We start from the raw sequence: 24,932 nt of genomic DNA, 5'->3' as shown, positions 1-24,932 counted from the left end.
TGGATAAGCCCCATAGGCTGTTAGCTCAATCCACTGTTGATGCCCAGTGAACACGACCGTTTTAGATCAAGTTTCCTAATTCATATGGTCATTAACCAACCCTGTAAAGCTGAAATGTGCCAGATATAGGCCCCCAGAAAGTAGTATCTTATGCCATATGTTTTTCCTTCCTTGCCAGAAAAGGACAGCATACATGTATGCTTCAATGTAATTGTCTCCCTACTTGCAGTTATTTATTTATTCTTTTGAAAGATTGAATACATTCTTGTTTCTTTCATAACCTAAAATATTTCCTTTCTTTCTCCTAGAATATATCAGAGCCTTGATTACATAGAAGATAATGCTACAGTTTTTCATGCCTACTATCTCTCTGCAGTAGCTAATGCCGAAATAAAAAACTCGGTGGCTTTGGGTCATTTCATTCTTCCTCCTGCGTGCCTGCAAAAAGGTTAGCAAAGATCATTCAGCCAATCCCTATCAGACAGCCAAATCTGGCTAATCTCTGTTAAACAGCCAAATTCAACTGTACTTATTTTACTCTCAGTCACATATTTTTGAATTTTGTATCTATTTAACATAAGTGGAAAAAGCATGGACTTTGGATCAGATTGCCTTGGGTGTATATCCTGACTTTGTTTATGTATTGTTTATTCATACATTCATTGAGCTCTTCCTGTGTGCCAGGTTTCAACCTGGGTAGGTGCTGGGGATTCAGTCGAGAATAAGACAGACGCAGATCTTAACTTCACAGGCTATGATCTGATGCTTACTAGTTTTGTGATCTTGTAGCAAGTTACTTTCTGAAGTTGTTTTGAGGATAAAATGAGATAATAGGCCGGGTGCGGTAGGGCGTGCCTGTAATCCCAGCACTTTGGGAAACTGAGGTGAGCGGATCACTTGAGCCCAGGAATTCAAGACTAGCCTGGGCAACAGGGTAACACGGTGAGACCCTGTCTCTATTTATTTTAATAATTTCAAATTATTTTTTAAAATAAGATAATGTATTAAGGTATCTGATGTGGTAAGTGTTTAATAAATGTATTCTTTGCTAGTTTTGAATCCCTTCATTATTTTTCTAATTTTTTCTTCTGATATTTAAAGATTGGTTATGATAATAAATCCATTTATTCACATTTTTAAAATGCGAATTTTAAAATTCCTTGAGCCCAGGAATTTGAGGCTGCAGTGCACCATGGTCTCCCCTGTGAATAGCCACTGCATTCCAGCCTGGGCAACATGCTGAGACCCCCTTCTCTAAAAAAATTAATTGAATAATTAAGTGAGTAGAATTAATTTTAGGAATATATTTTATTTAACCTAATATATATAAAATATTGTCATGTCAATATATAATCTATAAAAACTGAGATACCCTACTTTTTTTGATACTAAGTCTTCAAAATCCTGTATTTATTTTATACTTACAGCACCTCTCAATTTGGACTAACCACATATTTCCAGTGCTCAGTACCTACATGTAGCTAGTGGCTGCCATACTGGACAGCAAAAGTCTAGAGTAATACTACCTTTTTTGTCCTTTTGGCTACTGTGAAAACTTTTGAGATCATTGAGTTTGGATGACGACATTGTTGTTTGACATACTGACCATTGTAGAATTCCTGTAATACCATGTTTACTAGACATATTGTTCATCCACCCCTTTTTTATATCTATATCTATATATCTGTATCTGTATCAATATCTATAGCTATATAGACATTAGATATACATCTAATATATATCTAATGCATTATATGGATACATATGCATTATTATATATAGAGATATATATCTATATATGTAGATGTATATCTACATATGTGTATACATATACATCTGATGTATATCTAATGATACAGATGTAGATATTGATGTATATCTAATGTATATGTAGATACAAATATAGATATAAAAGAAGAGTGGATGAACATACCTCAATGATATATATATATATACACACACACACATCTAATGTATATAGAGATACAAATATAGATATAGATATATTCTAGCAGGAAAAGTCTACAACAATGATTAGCAAAGTGTTTTAGAATCATCTGGAGAGTTTGTTAGAAATGCAAATTCCAGAGCTCCTCCTCAATGATCTGATTCAATAGGAATCTGCATTTTAACAAGTGTGTTATGTGATTTTGTTGCAAATAGACTAACACTGGCCTAGAAATTTCAGACTTTAAGCAAAATTCAGAAGATTCAAAAAAAAAATATTGGATTTGTTTTTCTCACCACAGAAATAAGAAGAAAAATTGGTAGTTTTATTTGGGAACAAGACCAACATTTTCTGATAGAAAAGGTAAGAGTAAATTAAGGTACTGGATTAGAATCTACAGTTTCAACATTTTCTGAAAGCAAAGTTATCTTTAAAATGTTTACTTGTGACATGTTAGCACCAATGAGTCAGTTTAAGAGATTTATTTATTTATTTTGAGACAGAGTCTCACTCTGTCTCCCAGGCTGGAGTGTAGCAACGCGATCTTGGCTCACTGCAACCTTTGCCTTCTGGGTTCAAGCGATTCTCCTGCCTCAGCCTCCCAAGTAGCTGGGATTATGGGCGTGTGCCACCACGCCCGGCTAATTTTTGTATTTTTAGTAGAGATGGGGTTTCACCATGTTGGCCAGGCTGTTCTCGAACTCTGGGCCTCAAGTGATCCCCCCACCTTGACCTCCCAAAGTGCTGGGATTACAGGCGTGAGCCACTGTGCCCGGCACAGATTAAGAAATGTAAAGGGCATGCTGTTATTGAATATTATTTGGTTTGACTTTGTTTTATAGTAGTACATTAGTAAAATTGAGGTTATTTTGTATAAATAAAATTATTCCTATAAGAAACTTGAAAATTTGCTTCTGTTAATAATAGGAAGAGAATAACAGGTGCATAGTATTTACCAGTTCTTTACTGCCAGTGTAGATTCTGATTGGTTAATTTCTGTGACATGCTGTTTGTTCAATGTTTTGAATAACACCCCTCAATAAATGTGTACAGGAGTCTGTCTGAACCTATTCTGGTTCAGGGGCTGCCTGATTAACGAAAAAAAGAAAAAAATAGTGTACAATACTGGAAAAATAGCTGTTTTGTAGCTTTTGCCATCCTGCCTCAGATTTACTTATGCTTTTGACTTACCTCAGAATCTTTAAGTAATAGCCAAATTTGGGAACAATTGAGCATTAAAACTAATAATGACAATAATGGATTATAATACGTTAGGTAAAAAGAATCCATGTGCTTGCTTCGGCAGCACACATACTAAAATTGGAACAATACAGAGATTCGCATGGCCCCTGCGCGAGATTGACACGCAAATTCGTGAAGCCTTCCATACGTGTATATGATACTCCAAAAGCAGACATAAAGAAAAAAGGAAGGACAGAAGGAAGAAAGGAAAGAAGGAAGAAAATAAGGAAGATAAGGGTGGGATAAGGAAAATTTTCCTTTACAAAAATAGCAGCTAGTAAATATAGAAAGAAAGATAAAATAGAAAAATCACCATTTTAAAAACCCTCAATATCATAATTGATTTAGGTAAGGTCATTAATGGATTCTAAACCTATGACCTCAAATTATCACCCACAGATTGATTATTAGTTACAAAGTTAAACAGTGTACCTTTACAATGGAGCAATCTGGCAGGCACCATTTAACTAACTTAGCAAACAGCATCACCAATATTGGAGCAACCTTTCATTATGTTCAGTCAGATATGATATAATAAATACACAATATTATCTGTGTAGTATTCTTGTTCAAAACATTTAACCCAAATTTAATTATGAGTTAACATTCAGACAAATCCAGAATATGGACCATACCACAAGACAATTAACTGACCTGGGCTCTAACATCAGTTAATGTCATAAAATACAAAAAAAGCAATAGGAGCATAGTAGATGAAGAGACTAAAAAAGAGGTATAAAAGACATTTGGAGAGCAATTGGGAAAATTTAACAATGAACTGTTTAATGGATGATACTGTATTACATTTTATTTTCTTAAGTGTGATAGTGGTGTTGTAAAGATAAAACAATGTATATTTTTAGAAAACACATGCAAGGTATTAGAGAGTGGAAATGTCATATCTGCAAATGTTTTCAAGTGGTTCCACAAAAATAAAAAGAGAGAGGAGGCACTCAAGGTGTCGGAAATGTTAACACTTTGTGAATCTAGGTGAAAGGTATATGGTATTTATTATACTATTCTTTTTTTTTTTTTTTTGAGACAGAGTCTCATGCTGTCACCAGGGTGGAGTGAAGTGGCAGGATCTCAGCTTACTGTGACCTCCACCTCCTGGGTTGAAGCGATTCTCCTGCCTCAGCCTCCCAAGTAGCTGGGATTACAGGCACCCGCCACCACACCCAGCTACTTTTTGTATTTTTAGTAGAGACGGGGTTTCACCATGTTGGCCAGGATGGTCTTAATCTCCTGACCTCGTGATCCGCCCGCCTTGGCCTCCCAAAGTGCTGGGATTACAGGCGTGAGCCACCGCGCCTGGCCTATTGTACTATTCTTTAACTTTTTGGTAAGTTTGAAATTTTTCACAATAAAGAGTTAGGGAGAAAATCTCTTTTTTTAAACTTTAAACCCACAGCCATATCATATAGAAAACCTTTACATTATGTCCAAAATCAGGCTATCAACTTACATATTTTAGATTTCTGTCATTAATTTGTTTTTTCTTCCCAAGGCATCATCATCTGAAAATAATAGTTCTTTCAGTCTTTTTGCCTAGGAGGTAATAGTATGTTGTACTAAGGACTGAGATATCTAATCCTTGACTTTTCACAGTGTTTCCAGGAACGTGAGCAGTAATGCAATGGTTATTATTTGGTGGTAATTATTGACTCTAGCAGAACTTTAGAGTTTAAAGATGATTAATTTCATCATTTAGCTTTATATATGAGAAAACTAAGGTAAAGAAAATATAATGACCCATTTTAGTACACATTGGCAAAGTGGAGCCAAATTTTCTCAGCTCTAACCCAATCCAATGTTTTTTCTACTAAAAAATTACTAAAACATGCTTGTATGGACGTTGACTCTAGAAGTTATATTATTACATGATAAAAGAGTTTGTCAATTCTTTCAAAATATTGGTTGATATGAGTATTAGCCAATTATAATAATGTAACCATAGCATATATACGTGGAAGGTATTCATTGAATGGCAATAACTAGGGTAAAACTGGGGAGCATTACAATTGTTTGGAGTGGATTTAAGTTTTTACTGAAATATAGAAACTTCTTAATGGTGGCTGGGCACGGTGACTCGCGCCTGTAATCCTGTCACTTTGGGAGGCTGAGGCGGGCCGATTACCTGAGCTTGGGAGTTCAAAACCAGCCTGGGCAACATGGCAAAACCCCGTCTCTACTAAAAATACAAAAAATTAGCCAGATGTGGTGGCTGGCGCCTGTAATCTCAACTACTCGAGAGGCTGAGGCAGGAGAATTGCTTGAACTTGGGAGGCGGAGGTTGCAGTGAGCCGAGATTGTGCCACTGTACTCCAGCCTGGCTGACAGAGCAAGACTCTCTCTCAAAAAAATAAATAAATAAATAAAAGTTTAAAAAAAGAAAATTCTTACTGGTATATGAAATAAATAGATTATGTGATAGGTACCAGTATCTAAGTTGCTTTCACAGAATATTTAGAAAAAGCTTAACATACATTTAGTCATTTTTTATCTTTACAGCTAAATACTTCAATGTCCTTTTGAAGGAGAAACATAATTTGTTCAGCTTACTTTATATTTTTGATTTGTAGCTTGCAGGAATCCTTAAGTCAAGGATTTTAAGAAAGTTTAAATTAGTAGCAAGTTTTTTTGTTTCCTTATTTTTGTGACTAAAAGGTAATATAACCACATTAGAGGAAATTTCAATAATTGAAAGGAGAATAAAATCAGTCAAAGTTTTACTTATCTGACATAACCACAGCTGGTATATTTAAAATTCTGGTCTTCTTTGTGTGTCTCCAAAAATATATAGTATAATTACATGTTTGTGTGGACAAAATTTTGTAAATTGTCTCCACAAAGCTAGATTGAGTGGACTTAAATGTGTAAATATTTTTATGGCTTTTGAGATATATATTTCCAGTTTATTTTTCCTTTTTAAAAACATTACTGATTGGATCACTGGTATGACGATTTTTTAAAATGTGATTTATTTTTCTATCCACAGCATGATGAAGTAACACCAAATGAAATAAAGACCCTTAGGGAAAACAGTGAACTAGCAACGGAGCACAAAAAAGAATTATCTGAAAGGTACTGAATTCATAAACTTCATTAATATTCAATTCAATGTAGAAATCTGTGAGCACTGATTGTGTGCTTATCTCATTTAATTTTCAGTTTTCCTATGAGATAGATAGCGTTATAATCATTCCCATTATACAAAAAAAGAGATCTATGATTAGAAAGATAAGCAATTTCCCCAAAGTCATATAAACTTTGTTAAGTAGGGGAGAAGCAGGATTTCAATGAGTCAGAGCCCACTCATTTAAATGGTAGTCATTAAATACTATACCAGGTATTTACTATGTAGAATACTATACTATCTCATAGTATAGCACACTACACTGTCTCTGCAGAAAGGAGACAAGGATTTTATGTATGTTATGATAACAGTTAATACATTATTTAAAAATTATATGTATCTGTGTGTGAAAACCCAATCATCATGCTTATGAACTACAAAAGAATCTTAAAATATATTTTTTACTTGGAAGGAAATACACTACATATTAGCAGTAATTTTATTAGGATGAAAAGTGGTGAGTGATTTCCCCTCTTCTTTCCAAATTGCTTGTAATATATTACATTGGTTTAAGAAATTAAATTTAGCCTGGGCATTGTAGCGCATGCTTGTAATCTCAGCACTTAGGGAGGCTGAAGCCGGATGACTGCTTGAGCCCAGGAATTTGAGACCAGTCTGGGCAGCATAGGGATACCCCATCTCTATAAAAAATTTAAAATACTAGCTGGGCATAGTGGCACATACCTGTAGTCCCAGCTATTTGGAGGCTGAGGTGGGAGGATCACTTGAGCCCAGGAGGTTGAGACCGCAGTGAGCCGTGATCACGCCACTGCACTCTAGCCTGGGTGACAGAACAATACTCTGTCTCAAAGAAAAACAAGAAATTAACTTAAAAAGACAAACAAACATGGCCTTGCCATTGTATTAGGACCAGTTTATGAGAGGCCTTCTCATTGCAGGTCCTAGTTATACATGATCTAGTCCTAGTTCCATATTTTCCAATTCAGTTGGTTTTCAAATATTCATAGGGAACATTGGTTCTTCAGAAGTCTATTTTATCCCTCCAAACCTGTGGCCGGAGTCAACCTAAAAGTGGAGGCAGGAGAATCCCCACAACGGAGTGCCCCAAACTGTCCCAAGTTGGGGTCAGTTGGGATTCTAAAGAAAGAACCACTAGCTAATCAGTCTAAAGCATTTATTGAGGGAACTTGAAGAGTATTGCACCAATCCTTGCAATGGACAAGATATAAGGGGTGTTCTACCTAGGTATATCCACAGTGAGGGGGTCTGGGTATGGAGTTTATATGAGGGTTTAAGGAATCTGGCTCAGGGCTGAGGCCAGTTTCTTTCAGTGTTTTGAGCAGCAACCTAGATACCTTTATCAGTGCCTGGAAATGTTTAAGGTCCTGGTTTGAGTTCAAGCCTGATGGGAAAACCCTGCACTGGGCTGTCTCACAGAGCAGTCAAAGCCCTCTGTGATTTTTGGTCAGAACACAGAAAGAAAGCCAGGAGTGGAATCGGGGGAGGGGAGGATGGGACTGGGGTACCCTACAGTCTGGTATTTAGCTGCTGTAATATAAATGATCAAATAGTAGTTATCTTTCTTCAAAATAAAAAGTAATGATGTAATTTATATAATTTTTTCAAGTTTTTCTCCCATAAGGGCTAATTTCCTTAATATACAAAGAGGTATTAGAAATCTGGGAAAAATATGTCCAATCCAAAAACAACAGAAATGGACAAAGGATATGAATAAACCCTAGGTAGGTGTCTACTTAGAGCATTTTCTCTGTGGAAACACCAGAGGGTGCAGTGTGAACATAGATAAAATATACCCTCAATTTACCTGCTGAAGCATTTGTTAGCATAGTACTAGGGACATTGATTTTTTTTGCATCATACAAACTTGATGTATGGAAAATCAGGCAGTACAGAATTAGTATAAAATCCTAATTTCTCCCAAAATCCTCTCCCAGTGATAACCTTCGTTTTTTGTTTTTAATTGAGACAGAATCTTACTCTGTTGCCCGGGCTGGAGTGCAGTGGCGTGATCTCGGCTCACTGCAACCTCTGCCTCCTGGGTTCAAGCAATTCTCATGCCTCGGCCTCTTGAGCAGCTGGGACTATGCCACCCCACCACACCAGCTAATTGTTTGTATTTTTAGTAGAGATGGTGTTTGGCCATGTTGCCCAGGCTGGTCTCAAATTCCTGGCCTCAAGTGATCTACCTGCTTCAGCCTCCCAAATTGCTGAGATTACAGGCGTAAACCACCTGTGCCTGGCCGAAAAATCTTATTTGATATTATGATGTGTAATGGCAGCATATGGCATTTCATTTTGTTTGTTTAACCTTTTTTTTTTTTTGAGACAAAAGCTCACTCTGACCCCCAGGGCTGGAGTGCAGTGACGTGATTTCAGTTCACTGCAGCCTCAACCTCCCAGGTTGAAGCGAGAGATCCTCCCTCCTCAGCCTCCCAAAATGCCACTAGGATTACAGGCATGAGCCACCACACCTGGCCTACAATTTATTACTTTTATGACACCTCCATGAACATCTTTTTAAAAGTAAATCTTGCTCTACTTTTTTGATAGTTTTCTTCAAGTAAATTCTCAGATGTGGAAATTATGGTATAAAGAGGAGTTTTTCTTCTTTCTTAAACACCTTACGTTTATTTATTTATTTACTTAATTTGTGTGTGTGGGTGCGTGTGTGTGTGTGTGTGTGTGAGAGAGAGAGACAGGATCTTGCTGTGTCACCCAAGCTGCAGTGAGGTAGCATGATCATAGCTCACTGCAACCTGGAACTCCCGGGCTCAAGCAATCCTCCCACCTCAGCCTCCTGAGTAGCTAGGACCGCAGATGTGGGCCACCACGCCTGGCTAATGAACAAAAAAAAAAAAATTTTTTTTAGATACAGGGTCTCGCTCTGTCACCCAGGCTGGAGTACAGTGGCACAATCTTGGCTCACCGTAACCTCTCAACTTCCACCTCCTGGGTTCAAACGATTTTTGTGCCTCAGCCTCCTGAGTAGCTGGGACTACAGGTGTGTACCACCACGCCTGGACAACTTTTTTTGGTATTTTTAATAGAAACATGTTTTTGTCATGTTGGCCAGGCTGGTCTCAAACTCCTGGCCTCAAGCAATCCACCCTCCTAGGCCTCCCAAAGTGCTAGGATTACAGATGTGCCCCAATTCACCCAGCCTAATTAAATTTTTTTTTGTCAAGATGGCATCTCACTATGTTGCTGAGGCTGGTCTTGAACTTCTGGGCCCAAGGTATTTATTAATTAGTATAGTAGCCGGCCAGGCATGGTGGCTCACACCTGTAATCTCAGCACTTTGGAAGGCTGAGGCATGAGGATAGCTTGGGGCCAGGAGTTCGAGACCAGTCGGAGCAATATAGAGAGACCCAGTCTATACAAAAGATTAAAAAAAAAATTAACTGGATGTAATGGTGTACTCCTGTAGTCCTAGCTACTTGGGAGGCTGGGGCAGGAGGATTGCTTAAGCCCAGGAGTTGAGGTTTGCAGTGAGCTATCTATGGTCATTCCACTGTGCTTCAACCAAGGTGAAAGAGTGAGGCCATGTATCAAAAAAAAAAAAAAATTAGTAGCATATATCTGTTTCTTAGAATATGGAGCTGGAGGGTATTCTTTCATACTGGAAATAAACTACATAATATCATACAGTATGTTCAAATGCATATACTAAAGAACTCTACAAAATTTTAATCAAAATCTATGTTTAGTTTGTTAAGAATTTCTTGAGAGAACCACTGAGAGACAGTGTCCTTTTGATCAAATGATGAATCTCTTCAGAGTTAAGTCTTATAAAGGAAATTTTTATTATGTTGATCCAAGTAATGCAGTAGTGGCACATTTGTTAAAAGGCAAAATTTTACTTTTAATTTTTCTAAATGCTGTCTCACTTGAGTCAGGAGGGATTGGGAATACTCAAAATGATCTTCCAGAGAATTTCTGCCATAAGAGTGTGTGCCCTCATTAGGAATGGCTCTCTCATTATCTGTCCGTGATTGGAGGACTGCTTTCTCTGATAAAACCTTTATATCTCCTGGTAAAGGGGAAGATGTAGTATAAAAAAGAACTTTGCCATTTGGTGAGAGAAGGGGATGTCTTGTGTATGTTGCAGTAAAATTCATCATGTGCAGTTTTGTGCTGTCTTTCCAAGGGTCTTCAATGCATCTTACTGAGGTGCAGGCTTTCTTGACTGCAGTTGGGGTTTCCAGTTTTCTTAATAGTTCAGCTAGCACTTGAGTCACCAGATATAAATTAGACATTTATCTCTTCAATTGTCAGTATACATTCTGTGTATTATCACTTGAAGTTCTTACTCTTCAGAGATCTCTGCTCTTCAAGATTGTCTTCCTGATACAGATAAGTTTGTTTGGTTTTTGAGTAGTTCTATTTTGAGATCGTTATATTCTTTCCTCATCAGCTCTTGTTCCAAACCTTGGATCTTCAGGTTATAGCTTAACTTTTCCACCTCCCAGTTTGATGAAGGTGGATTGAAATTCCTCATCACCAGCTGAGTTTCCACCTCTGTCCTTAGCTAGAGTTCTACTTCTTTAGATTGCATCTGTTTATTCAATACTTTCAAAGATTCAGAGTTGTGTTTACTCATTTTATCCAATTTGCTCTTTAAATCATGTCTATCAATGCAAATCTTTCTTTCTTTTTTTTTTTTTTGAGACAGAGTCTCACCCTGTCGCCCAGGCTGGAGTGCAGTGGGCAATCTCGGCTCACTACAACCTCTGCCTTCCGGGTTCACGCCATCCTCCTGCCTCAGCCTCCCGAGTAGCTGGGACTGCAGGCGCCTGCCACCATGCCCGGCTAATTTTTTATGTTTTTAGTAGAGATGGGGTATCACTGTGTTAGCCAGGATGGTCTCGATCTCCTGACCTTGTGATCCCCCCGCCTCAGCCTCCTAAAGTGCTGGGATTACAGGCATGAGCCACCGCGCCGGGCCACAAATCTTTCAATATACATAATAGGCCTTATTTACTTGTTGCTATTCCACAAAACTTGTTTCTTCATCTAATTGAGCTCCTATCAGCTTTTCTTCCAAAAATCTAATTCTTTTCTTTAACATAAGATTTCTCTTTCTCTGAATCCTTAAGTCCTTTTTTGATGTCTTCATATGGGCAAATTGGGAAGCAACAGAAGAATCTCCTCAATATGTTGAAACTGGAGTTGCTGGGGTTTTCTCATAATCTAGCATCCAGATATCACCTTCTATCAGTGCATCCATGAGAGCCTGAAACCAGGCAACTTAGGGCCGCCACGGAGTTTCCATTCCCTAATGTTTAGAAACAGCCAAAAACAGATGGGGTTGCCAGGGATCACCACGGGTTCCGATTTCCTTGAAGATACCTCCACTTTGCGAGCGAAAGCAGCCACTCTTGAGTTATTGAATTGAGAGTATTGGTCTTATATCTACCCATTTGGAATTCCTTAACATTCTAAGAATATTTTAATGGATTATCTTGGCTCTTCAGGGTGCCTAGTCATATCATTTGTTAATAAATGAAAGTATTCTGGCCGGGCGCGGTGGCTCACGCCTGTAATCCCAGCACTTTGGGAGGCCGAGGCGGGCAGATCACAAGGTCGGGAGATCGAGACTATCCTGGTTAACACGGTGAAACCCCGCCTCTACTAAAAATACAAAAAATTATCCAGGCGTGGTGGCGGGCGCCTGTAGTCCCAGCTACTCGGGAGGCTGAGGCAGGAGAAGGCGTGACCCCAGGAGGCGGAGGTTGCAGTGAGCCAAGATCGCGCCACTGCACTCCAGCCTGGGCGACAGAGCGAAACTCCGTCTCAAAAAACAAAAAGAAGAGCAATGATAAATATTAAAATCAGCCATAGATAAGGACATATGCCTACATTTGGACATGTAACAGTGCTGCTTTATGTATTATTGCTGGATAAAGAAACAGTCTGATTGTTCACAAAGACATAACAGTGTAACACAAAAACAAATTTTAAAAAACTTAAAAAATTAGTCAGAATTTTAAAAGTATAATTTCAACCTGTGGCAATACTCTGTTGTGAATTTTACTGGTAGAACTAAAGTAAAAATTTTTAATCTTTTTATTTGCTCAATTGAATAAATTTCCTTTTTCATATTTCTGCATTAAATAATAGCAATTTCTTGGAAGAAATCTTCATTTTTAGAGATAATGTATTTGTTTTTAATTTTGATGTGAAATAACAAGTACTTCTCTTTTTTATCATGCCCATCTGCTTGCACAGGAAGGAATAACTTCTTGTTGGAAAAAATCAGCTTGTGTTAATTAAACATTTAGTGACTAAGAGTTCTAATTTAGGCTGTGGTATTAATTTTTGTGACTAAAACTTGACTATCTCTTCCTCAGAATGGGTTGGGTTCAACTCATTGACTATTAAATTTCTGAAAATAGAATTAATTGTGGTCTTTAGTTATAGAAAGTACACGTTGGGGCAATAGCCTAGAACAGGGTTTCTTAGTTTTGGCGCTACTGGCATTTTAGGCCAGATAATTCTTCGTTAGGGCGAGGGTAGGTGAGTGTCAGTCCTGTGCATTATAGAATATTTACCCTGGCCTGGCCGGGTGCAGTGGCTCACGCCTGTAATCCCAGCACTTTGGGAGGCCGAGGCGGGCGGATCACGAGGTCAGGAGATCGAGACCATCCTGGCTAACACAGTGAAACCCCGTCTCTACTAAAAATACAAAAAAAAATTAGCCGGGCGTGGTGGCGGGCACCTGTAGTCCCAGCTACTTGGGAGGCTGAGGGAGGAGAATGGTGTGAACCCAGAAGGCGGAGCTTGCTTGCAGTGAGCGGAGATCATGCCACTGCACTCCAGCCTGGGCAAAAGAGCGAGACTCTGTCTCAAAAAAAAAAAAAAAAGAATATTTACCCTGGCCTCTGCCCACTAGATACCAATAGCATTACCCATCTCTCCCCCAGTTGTGACAAGCAAAAATGTTCCTAGACATTGCCAGATATCCCCTAAAACATCAAAAGATTTTTTGTTTTGTTTTCAGCTTATGACTGGAATTAAATTCCCTCAGCCTAATATCACTTATTATCACCCATGATAAGAAGTTCTGATTGACATTTACATATGTGATTAATAAGAGTAAGATAGCAATTACTAATAATTATAAATACTTTGCTGGCAACAATTTTCAAATCAAAAGATTCTGATAATTAAAAGTTTGGAAATCTATAATAGATGCTGTACTAGTTATTTATTGATGTAAATCAAAGTGATCCAAAACTTAGCAGCTTAAAACAATGAACATTTGTTTATTTATTTATTATAGAGATGAGGTCTCACTGTGTTGCCCAAGCTGGCCTCAAACTCCTGGGCTCAAGCAATCCTCCTGCCTTGGCCTCCCAAGGTGCTGGGATTCCAGGTACGAGCCACCGCACCTGACCCAGTGAACATTTATTATTTCAGTTTCTAAGGTCAGAAATCCAGAAGTATCCTAGCTGGGTACTTCTGTCTCATAGCCTTTTGTAAGGTTGCAGTCAAGTTGTCAGCTGGAGTGCAGTCATTCCAAGGCACAACTGGGACTGGAAAATCCACTTCAAACCTCATTCAAGTGGTTATTGGCAGGTGTTGGGTCCTTGCTGGATTTTGGCCAAAGGCTTCAACTCCTCACCAAATGGGCCTCTCCATAAGGACCATCCACAGCATGGTAGGTAGTTTGCTTCCCTCAGAGTGAAAAATCCAAGAATAAGAAAGAGCATGCCCAAGAAAAAAAGCCATAGTCTTTTTTACATCCGACTCTCAGAAGTGACATTGCATCACTTCTGTCATATGCCATTGGTTACACAGATCAAACCAAGTACAAAATCGTAGTGGACTGTGAATATCAGGAGGTGGGGATCAGTTGGGGCCACTCGGTGGCTGGTTATCACAGATGCATGTGGGATTGTCCACCAGGAGTGCCTTTCTTAGGAATTCCCTTCTCCCTCCCAATTTATCTGGATAACACAGGAACAGACATTTTTTTAAACATGAGCTTGCTCCCCACCCTCAACATTTGCTTTGAGAGTGAATGCCTGATTTGAACCGGGCTAATTGCAGATCTTCTTCTGGATTTTTAGATGTGGAACATAGCAAATCAAGTCATTCTCATTTAGGTGATCAAAACTCTAAGATGTAAAACTTAGGAGCTGTCATTGGCCGTATTTTCTACCATGAAAAGAAAGCCAACTTGCCTCCAAAAAGGAAAATGAGGCTAATACATAGAGAAAAACTTGAGACCAAGGCTGCAGTGAGGTGTGATAGTGCCACTGCACTCCAGCATGGGCAACAAAATAAGACCCTGTCAAAACACACACACACACACACACACACACACACACACGCCCCAGAAAAAAAAACCCTAAAAACTTCAGACTGGTGAGAGCGATCATAGCTGGTTCTAATTAACTCTGAGTCCCAGCAATATGCCTGCCTTCCTCACAGCTCGCATGATATGGCAATGTCCTTCCAGTAAACTCCCCTTTTGTTTAAGTTAGTTTAAATTAGGTTTCTCTCCATTTCATCCTAAAGTCCTTAAGTATTCAAAAATGCTACAATAATCTATTTCTGATGCCATAAATGTCCTATACTTCTTATACTTACAGGAATTTTTTTACTAATGTAGTAATTTTTAAATTCCTATCCTCACACATCTTTACAGGTTTCACACAGTGTACATGTGCAATTAACTAAACACTAATAGTGATATTTTTCTGCACTACTTTATTTTACACAGATACATAGCCATTAGGCAAAGATTATGAACTCATAGAGTATAGTAGTAGTGCTTCAAGAGCTCCTAAAGTAAATGACCATGATTAAAATATCTTTAAAGATACTAGTCAATTTTATATGCTTGGATTGATAGTTAATTTATTAATTCTGAATTTATTTTTTATTAAAAATGATTAAACAATATGCATGGATATCCTGTTGATCTTGATGGTATGGTGTTCTAAATTCAGTCATCCTTGAGCTTTATCGGAATTTTTTTCACACAATATTTACTTTTAAATTAGATTTCAATTTTAGTAAAAGCCATAAACACTTGTGTTACACATAAAATGTAATCATTTAAATAGTAAGCAACTGATATCAAGTTAATATTGCTTAGTCATAGAGTCCTTAAGCTGTCTCCATTCTAGGCAGCATTTTTTTATATGACTCATATCTGTTTTGGATAACTAATTGACATCAAAATTACTCTCACCCATTATCTTTGTTGACTGAGCAGTAACATCGATTTTTCATTAATTTTTTTTGTTAAAAGAATCCTATTCCAGTGTTAGCAGGGCAGGAAAGTGTTGCCTGCTGAAACAGGGAAGATGAACTGTTTATACTGTTAGTAGCTAGCTGGATGGATAGTTCTAAGTGATTACCCTCTAAGCTAGATATACTTCCCAGTTATTTTGGTCTCTTTTACATTCTAGCCCCATCCTAGACTTCACAATCTCAATAGTTAAAGCGACTTTGATCCACATTTTAATCTTTTAAAAGGTGGCAGAAAGTTGTGGGAGGGGAAGAGGAGGTGTTCCCTGATAATTATAAGGTTTCATGGAGAATCTTCTTACTAGTATTATTTCTTCTTTTTACTTATTTTCTAAAAACATTCTTTAGAAGTCTTAACTCTTAATAAATCAAAGACACTGAAAAGCAAATAGTATGAGAGGGTTTCAAGTATATATCTGTATATATTTTATTTTATTTTGTAGATTATATATCAATTGATGCCATGAAGAAATTCCTTGGGGAGTTACATGACTTCATTGCTGGAAACTCAGGATATTTGGCATATCATGTTCAAAATGAAATTAATATGTCTGCTATAAAAAACAAATTGAAGAGGAAATATTAAATTAAATTGTAAATATCTTGGCATTTATTTTCTATGAAATATTATCGAGATGTGCATAATGTAAAATGCTCCCTTTTGGTACTGGGGGATAGAGAAATGGGAAATAATTTTTCTGTTTCTCAAAATATGTCTTTAGGAAATTCAGAATCATTTTGGTTCTGTGTTTGGACATTTGGGCTGGACTTTTTTCCCGTAGCTTATAACAATATGTTCAAATATTCTCAATGCACAGTTGTTAAGGAGTAATTGTCATTAAAATACATTTCATGAGAAGTCTCAATCACAAACTCTCCATCTCTCAATCCTCCTCCTCCTCCTCTCTCTCTCTCTTTCTCTTTCTCACTTTCTCTTTTCTCTCTCTCTTTCTCTACTCCCCTTCTCTCTCCCCTGTCTCTTTCTGTCTGTCAAATGCTCTTTTGGCTTTAACATTCTATTAATTATATTTTTTCTAGATTGAATACTGTGAATGCTAAGTTTTATTATTCTGGTCATCTTATTTTGATTTTAAAAATTAGGATGCGGCCAGGCGCAGTGGCTTACGCCTGTAATCCCAGCACTTTGGGAGGCCGAGGCGGGCGGATCACGAGGTCAGGAGATCAAGACTATCCTGGGTAACACGGTGAAACCCCGTCTCTACTAAAAATACAATTAGCCGGGCGTGGTGGCGGGCGCCTGTAGTCCCAGCTACTCAGGAGGCCGAGGCAGGAGAATGGCATGAACCTGGGAGGCAGAGCTTGCAGTGAGCCGAGATCGCACCACTGTACTCCAGCCTGGGCGACAGAGCGAGACTCCGTTTCAAAAAAAAAAAAAAAAATAGGATGCTAGTGGAGTTCTGAATTACTGTCTCTGACTTGAAACATATGGAGAAAAACATTTTAATAATTCATATATCATGTTGGATGGTTTCTGATAATATTTCTTTTTTTTCTTTTTTATTTTTATTATACTTTAAGTTTTAGGGTAACTGTGCACAACGTGCAGGTTTCAAAAGTGACTTAACATAAACAGACTATGAGTGTTATGTCTTGTTAGATGAACCTGCAAGTCACCTTAGAATCACAGTTCTAGAAAGGAACTTAAAGAACGAGTCCAGTTCACTTATTGTTTTTAATGAGGAAATAAGGACCTTGAGAAGATGTCTTACTTAGGGGGACTAACTGGGGGCCAAAACAGAATTGGAACACAACCCTCTTGATTTTCTAGGCAAGTACTTCCCCACTCTCCCAAATAGCATATGCTGTAGCTTCTGTGCCAGGTACAATACAACTGCAGATCTGCAAAGCAGACCCAGAAACAAGCCAACATGCTTGTCTTTTAAATAAGCTGAAATAGTGAGGGAGAAGAAAAGGAAAAATCAGTTAGGCAGACCACTAAGGCTAGTCCTCTGAGAAACAGCCTGAAAAAATCACAGTTACAGGCATAAATAGAGCAGCCTGGGGAAAAACCAAATGGCAGCTGCACTGATAAGAAGACAAGGCCCGGCATAGAGCCTTTGTTCTTTGTGTGATTAGCAGGCTTTCAGGAAAAAATTTCCTCCCCTTTTCAGGCATTTATGTGGTGAGCTCCGTGGGAACTTGCACAGGGAGGTGGGGGGCTTACCTAAAACAGACCCACAGTTACACAAACAAGAGAAGCTGCACTTTGTGCTTACCCAAGACATACACAGATAAGGAGAGTTACATACACAGCTTCATAGATAAGGGAAGTTACACAAACAGCTACAGAGTTGAGGGGAGTTTCTCATAAAAGCTTTTGGATTCAACTGTAAAAACAGCAGCCCACTCGGGTCCCCTCTCCACTGTGGAGAGCTTGCTTTCTTTTGCTTATAAAAGTTTTGCTCCAACCTCACCCTTGTGTCCAGGCTCCTTAATTTTCTTGGTTGTGAAACAATGAGCTCAGATAACACCTCAGATTACAAGACCATTGACCCTAGACAGTTTCATTAGTATTGAGTTGTAGTGATTTCAAGAAGGCAGTTTGTTATCTTTATTCATATGGCCATGTTATATAGAGTCTGACTGGTTTATTACATTTTTGTGACTTATAAATGACAGTGTTATTTGTGAAGCTATCATCTTAGAACTGTACTTCTTCCAAGCAAGTGAATACCAGCTGTAGAATTATCTAAAGAAAATGCACACATTTTTTAGTGCTTGGACCATTTGGGTATATGTGGGCCCTGGCCCTGGCCCTTCTCCCATGACATAAATTTCATAATACAAAATTTTAACACTACTTTTGGCATCAGCATTTGAGAATTTATATTTTTTCCATATGATAACTTTTCCTTATTTATATTCACATCTGTGGTTAAGCCCTTCTGATCTTGTAAATTACACAAAAAAACAGAAAAGACAAAAACCTTAAATCTTAATTATCTTTCCCTGAAACACATTTCTCCTGAATACTTTATCGTAGTTACATACCATTGACTGTTTCTTGTATAGAAACCAAGCCTGTCTGCAGATCTTAAATTAATGACTAAGAGGATTAAGTAAATTTACACCAAGTTGTGTATGTTGGAATTTCTTGAAAGAGAGTATCCAGTATTTTTCTGATACATTGTGCATGTGTAAATTTAAAATTATAATGAAACGCTTTTTTTGGTTTGTTTCCCAAAGTGATTGTATCTTTCAATGTATATAGTAAAGCAAAATGTAACCTATATCCTCAAAATATTGTCAGACACAGTAAAATCAGTGATAACATAAGCCTTCCAGGAATTAGAAGCATATGAAAAAATAAAATAAGCAAAGTTGAACTATTTTAAGTTTATTGTTTTAATGGGAAGTGAAAAGCAATATGATCTTAATTATTGCTCATGTAACCGTTTTTTAAAACTTGCTTTAATGTAGCTGATGGATAATGCCTCTGAATATCCTTATAAAAAGTGTTCTCTGGCCAGGCATGGTGGCTTATACCTGTAATCCCAGCACTTTGGGAGCCCAAGGTGAGTGGATCACGAAGTCAGGAGATCGAGACCATCCTGGCCAACAAGGTGAAACCTGGTCTCTACTAAAAATACAAAAATTAGCTGGTCGTGGCGGCAAATGCCTATAATCCCAGCTACTCGGGAGGCTGAGGCCAGAGAATCCCTTGGACCTGGGAGGCAGAGGTTGCAGTGAGCCAAGATCGCGCCACTGAACTCCAGCCTGGAGACAGAGGGAAACTCCTTCTCAAAAAAAGAAAAAAAAAGAGAAAAAAATGTTCTCCTCACTTTAGAACTTTTGATTATTTCTCCATCCTTTTGAAAGCATGTCTTCTCTGATGCTTTCAACTATTAAGCATAGTCATTTCCTAAACTGTTTAATTTAGTGTGTAGTTCATCTTAGTTATTTCATCCTTTGTGACTAGGTTTTTTTTTTCTAGCTTTTGGTAGTGTTTTCTGTAATTAGATACATTATGAGTCATTGGCCAAGTCTGCCAGTTAATTTCTGAATGTCTGCTTCTCTTTTTTCCATGATGATATAGAACCCCTAATTTCCTTCCTTCCTTCCTTCCTTCCTTCCTTCCTTCCTTCCTTCCTTCCTTCCTTCCTTCCTTCCTTTCTTCCTTCCTCTCTCTTCTTTTCCTTTTCTTTTCTTTCTTGTTTCACCAGGCTGGAGTGCAGTGGTGCAATCACCTTGAACTCCTGGATTCAAGCAGTCCTCCCACCTCAGCCTCTCAAGTAGCTAGGACTATAGGCATATACCACTACACCTGGCTAATTTTTAAATATTTTTCTAGAAACAGGGTCTCACTGTATTGCCTAGGCTGGTCTCAAACACCTGGGCTCAGGCAATCCTCCTGTCTCAGCCTCCTAAAGTGCTGGGATTATGGGCATGAGCTACCACACCTGGCCCCAGAACCCCTAATTTCTATCTAAGCACATGCTACCAAGAATAAAGAATATATTCTCAGTCCCAGTTGAAATTAAGTATGGCTTTCACAGTGGTTTAGCCAATGGATATACAGCAGAAATGGCATCCGGGAACTTTTCTTAAAGGCCTTGGCACATACTCTTTGTCTCCCTTTCCTTCCACTCCCACTCTTTCTGTGTTCTTTCAGCCTGTTACTTAGAGGATGTGGTAGTTACCATTTCAGTCCATAAGAGTAAGAACCATACCCTAGGATTGGCAAAGCAGTGGACTGAAAAGAGCCTGAGATCTTGAGGATATTGTGTAGAAATCTGCCACCCCAGCCTTGGGCTGCCTACCTCTAGACTTATGTGACAGACAAACTTCTGTTTTGTTTAAGTCACTATATTTTTGTCTATTATTGCCAAACCAATTATAATTGAGGTTTAAGGGCAAGCTGTTGACCTTGGTCTATGGATGAGAATTGTGTGGAAGATACCATTTATTTACATCTGTAAAGTATTGACAGATTTGTAACCTTAAAGTGAGGTAGGTGACTTTAGTGACATCACATGTTTATTAGATTTATAGCAGCTTTAGTAAAAAGTTCTTTGTAATGGTGTGCTTGGTTACACTATTATTTAGCAGAGTGAAAAACTGAAAATAACCTCAATGTTTAATAATGAATAGATAGAATGGCATCTTAAATCATATTGCTATTCCAATTTAATGGAATAGCCATTTTTCCTTTAACTGCTTTATTAAGATATAATTCACAGACCTTACAATTCACTCATATAAAGTGTACAATTCAATGGTTTTTAGAGCATTTACAGAGTTGTACAATCATCGCCACAGTCTGATTTTATAACATTCTCATCATTCCCAAAAGAACATTTTAGAACATTTCCATCATCCCCTTGCCCATTAGCAGTTACTCCCCATGCCCCCAACACACACCCCAGCCCTAGGCAACCATGAATCTACTTTCTATCTATATATATTTTCCTATTCTGGACATTTTATATGAATGGAATCATACAATATATGCTGTTTTGTGACTAGCTTCTTTCACTTAGCATAATGTATTCCAGGTTCATTTATGTTAAAGCATGTATCATTACTTCATTACTTTTTATTGCTAAGTATAATAATATTCCATTGTATGGATATACTACATTGTATTTACCTATTCATCAACTGATGGACATTTAGGTCTTTCCACTTTTTATCTACTATGAATAATGCTGCTATGAACATTTCATTTTTATGTGGATATATGTTTTTTTTCTATTGCGTATATATCTAAGAGTGGAATTGCTGGGTCATCTAATAACTATGTTTAACATTTTGAGGAAGTGCCAACTGTTTTTCAAAGTAGCTACACCATTTTCATACCCACCAGCAATGAATAAGGGTTCTAATTTCTTCACATCCTCAACAACATTTATCTGTCTTTTTAAATATAGCCATCCTAGTGGATGTTAAGTGGTCTCTTGTGATTTGCATTTCTCTAATGGCTAATAATATGGAACATCTTTTCATGGGCTTATTGGCTATCTCTCCCTCTTTTTTTTTTTTTTTTTTTTTGAGATGGGTTCTCACTCTATCACCCAGGCTGGAATGCAGTGACATGATCTTGGCTCATGGAAACCTCCACCTCCTGGGCTCAACCAATCCTCCTGGCTCAACCTCCTGAGTAGCTGGGACTACAGGCAAGGCCACCATGCTTGGCTAATTTTTTTTTTTGTAGAGACAGGGTTTTGCCATGTCACCCAGGCTGGTCTTGAACTCCTGGACTCAAATGATCCACCCACCTCAGCTGCCCAAAGTGTTGGGATTGCAGGCATTAGCCACAGTGCCCAGCCTGGCTATTTTTTGTATCTTCTTTGGAGATAAAAAAGAAGCCAATATAAGAAGATATTGAATATACTTCAATATCTTCTGAAGAATATTGAATAGAAAGAATAGAATATCTTTCTATTCACCTCCTTTGTCATTTTTAATCTGGGTTAATTGTCTTTTTGTTAATGAATTATAAGAGTTCTTTATATATTCTGGATACAAGTACTTTATCATATATGTGATTTGCAAATATTTTCTCCTATTCATGGATTGGTGTTTTTTTTTTTTTTTTTTGCTTTCTTGATGACATTGTTTGCAACACACAGTTTTTAATTTTGATGAAGTCCAATTTATCTATACTTTCTTTTGTTGATTGTGCCTTTGGTTTGTACCTAAGAAACCATTGCCCAACTTAAGATCATGAAGATTTACTCCTACATTCTCTTCTAAGAGTTTTACAGTTTTAATTTTTACATTTAGGTCTATGATTTGAGTTAGTATAGTTTGAGGTAGGAGTCCAGATTCATTCTTTGGTATGTGGATATTCAGTTGTTCCAGCACCATTTGTTGAAATGACTATTATTTCCTTCATTGACTTGTCTTAGTAGAAATAACCATCTTTAAGTTTATTTTTCTGACTATGTGTGATGTGTTCTTATAAAAAATTAAACATCATATAAATAAAAAAAAGAAAAAGGCCCTTAAAATACCACCTCCAGGCCAGGTGTGGTGGCTCATGCCTGTAATCCTAGCACTTTGGGAAGCCATGGCAGAATAGCTTGAGTCCAGGAGTTTGAGACCAGCCTGGGCAACATGGCAAAACCTTGTCTGTACAAAAAATACAAAACATTAGCTGAATGTGCCTGTTGTAGTCTCAGCTACCCAGGAGGCTGAAGTAGGAGGATCACCTGAGCCCAGGAGTTCAAGGCTGCAGTGAGCTGTGATCACACCACTTTACGCCTGGGTGACAGAGTAAGACACTGTCTCAAAAAACAAACAAACAAACAAAACCACCTTCAAAGATAATTGTTAATACTATAAATGAGTGGTCTGGAATAATAGATCTCTAAGGGACCTTCCAGATCTGTGAGTCTATAAAATTTTACTAGGCACAAATAATTCCCAGAAATAACTATTTAGCAGAAAATTCTATTTGCATGAGTGATTCCCTGAAGTACTTAAATGAAAGGCCTAGTGGCCCAGCGAAACAGCTATCATCCTGTTACTACTGGATAGGAGAACCCACCTAAAGCTATTAATAATTTTATTAAAATCTACAGACCTTCCCTAGAGTACCTTTTTTTTTCTGTTTACTTTGCATTCTACATTATGCCACAGCAAACATACTCGTAAATGATACTTGAACTCATACCCTTTGTACTGGAGAGGGCATTGCATCTCAGTAGCAGTATAAGGGAGTGGCTAAGAGCACAGAGTCAGACTATCTTGGTTTAAATTCCAACTGTAACTCTTATCTAGTTTGTGATCTTGGACCAGTTACTTAAGCTGTCTGTGCCTCAGTTTCCTGGTAAATGGGGATCTTAATGCCAAAATTATAGGGAAATTGTGAGGATTAAGCAAGGTAATACATGTAAAGTGCTTAGGACCATACCTGATACTTAGTAAGTGCTCAATAAAAAAGCTATGTAGCTTCATTATTATTAGCATATTCTGGTTCCTGTCACAAAGTAAGTGATAAATGATCATCAAACTAGTACTTTGAAAACTCAAATTGGGGTCAGGCATGGTGGTCTCAGCACTTTAGAGGCCAAGGCAGGAGGATCTCTGGAGGCTAGGAGTTCAAGATCAGCCTGGGCAACATAGCAGGAACCCAGTCTTTACTTAAAAAATTAAGTTCAATAAAACACTCAAAGCTGGGCACAGTGGCTCACAGCTGTAATCCCAGCACTTTGGGAGGCCAAGGTGGGTGGATTACTTGAGGTCAGGAGTTTGACAGCAGCCTGGCCAACATGGTGAAACCCTGTCTCTGCAAAAAGTACAAAAATTAGCCGGGCATGGTGGCGTGTGCCTGTAGTCCCAGCTACTTGGGAGGCTGAGGCAGGAGAATCGCTTGAACCCAGGAGGCAGAGGTTGCAGTGAGCCAAGATCGCACCACTGCACTCCAGCCTGGGCAATAGAGGGAGACTCTGTCTAAAAAAAAAAAAAAAGAAAGTCACTCAAATTGGGGCTATCTAGTGTGGGCAAACTAGATAGAGTTGGGGAGCTTTTTACCTCCTAAGACACAAAGAGTTCATGACAGCTCCATTTTTACCCTAACAGGTTGGAAAAGATAGAAATCTATGAATAGCTGAAGGCAGAATGTGTTTATCCAATACAATAACATAGTTGAAACCTTGAACAAAAGCTTTTTAAAAGTTTGCTTAACGGAAACAATGTTACTTGGAGTAGTTTTTTAGTTTTTTAATTTTTTCAGTAGATGGCATCAATATAATATCCTTCATTTCTTCCCAAGGAAAATTTTTCTCTCTTTAAGGGAGATACATGGTAGAAATGTTTATTATTTACCCTAGTATATCAACAATTATCTTAAAGGTAAGTGGACTAAATGCTTCAATTAAATCACCACTTTGGGCAGCTAGGGTTTTAAAATAATTATATGCCATTTATAAAGGACATTTAAAATTTAAGGATGTTAAAATGTTGAAAGTAAAAGAATGGAAAATAGGGGCTGGATGTGGTGGTTCACGCCTGTAATCTTGGCATTTTGGGAAGCCGAGGCGGGAGGATTGCTTGATCCCAGGAGTTTGAGACAGGCCTGGGCAACATAGGGAGACCCCATTTCTACAAAATTTTTTTTAAAGTAGCTGTGTGTGGTGGCGTGTGCCTGTAGTCCCAGCTACCCAGGAAGTTGAAGTGGGAGGATTGCTTTGAGCTAGGATGTTGAGGCTGCAGGGAGCCATGTTTGTGCCACTGCACTCCAGCCTGGGCAACAGAGCGAGACCATCTGAAAAAAAAGAAAAAAGGAAGAAAGAAATTGAAAAAGAAAAAAATCACCAAAAAACCCCAAAGAAAATAGAAGTTAGGAAATAATATGGAATTATAGTAGAGATAGAAGAAATTAATAAAATAGGAAAC

At 38.0% G+C, this 24,932-nt stretch overlaps 1 long non-coding RNA gene, 1 other non-coding gene and 1 pseudogene across 2 annotated transcripts; 2 read left to right on the top strand and 1 right to left on the bottom strand.

Annotated features, from left to right (window-relative positions):
- Nucleotides 1–317: 317 nt before the first annotated feature.
- Nucleotides 318–6,274, top strand: LOC134757329 (uncharacterized). Its single transcript, XR_010131194.1, has 3 exons — nt 318–448; nt 2,250–2,311; nt 6,189–6,274. It is a non-coding gene; the product is annotated as an uncharacterized lncRNA (long non-coding RNA).
- Nucleotides 3,239–3,342, top strand: LOC115931003 (U6 spliceosomal RNA). The gene has a single exon (XR_004067578.2). It is a non-coding gene; the product is annotated as a U6 spliceosomal RNA (small nuclear RNA).
- Nucleotides 6,275–7,086: 812 nt separating the features above from the next.
- Nucleotides 7,087–11,535, bottom strand: LOC115930824 (5-azacytidine-induced protein 2-like; annotated as a pseudogene).
- Between the last annotated feature and the right edge of the window lie 13,397 nt (nt 11,536–24,932).

The sequence above is a fragment of the Gorilla gorilla genome, chromosome 16 (assembly GCF_029281585.2).
Source record: "Gorilla gorilla gorilla isolate KB3781 chromosome 16, NHGRI_mGorGor1-v2.1_pri, whole genome shotgun sequence".
In the NCBI taxonomy this organism is placed as follows: Eukaryota; Metazoa; Chordata; class Mammalia; order Primates; family Hominidae; genus Gorilla; species Gorilla gorilla.
The sequence above is the reverse complement of the archived record's forward strand: the minus strand, read 5'-3'. Positions and strand labels throughout refer to the sequence as shown.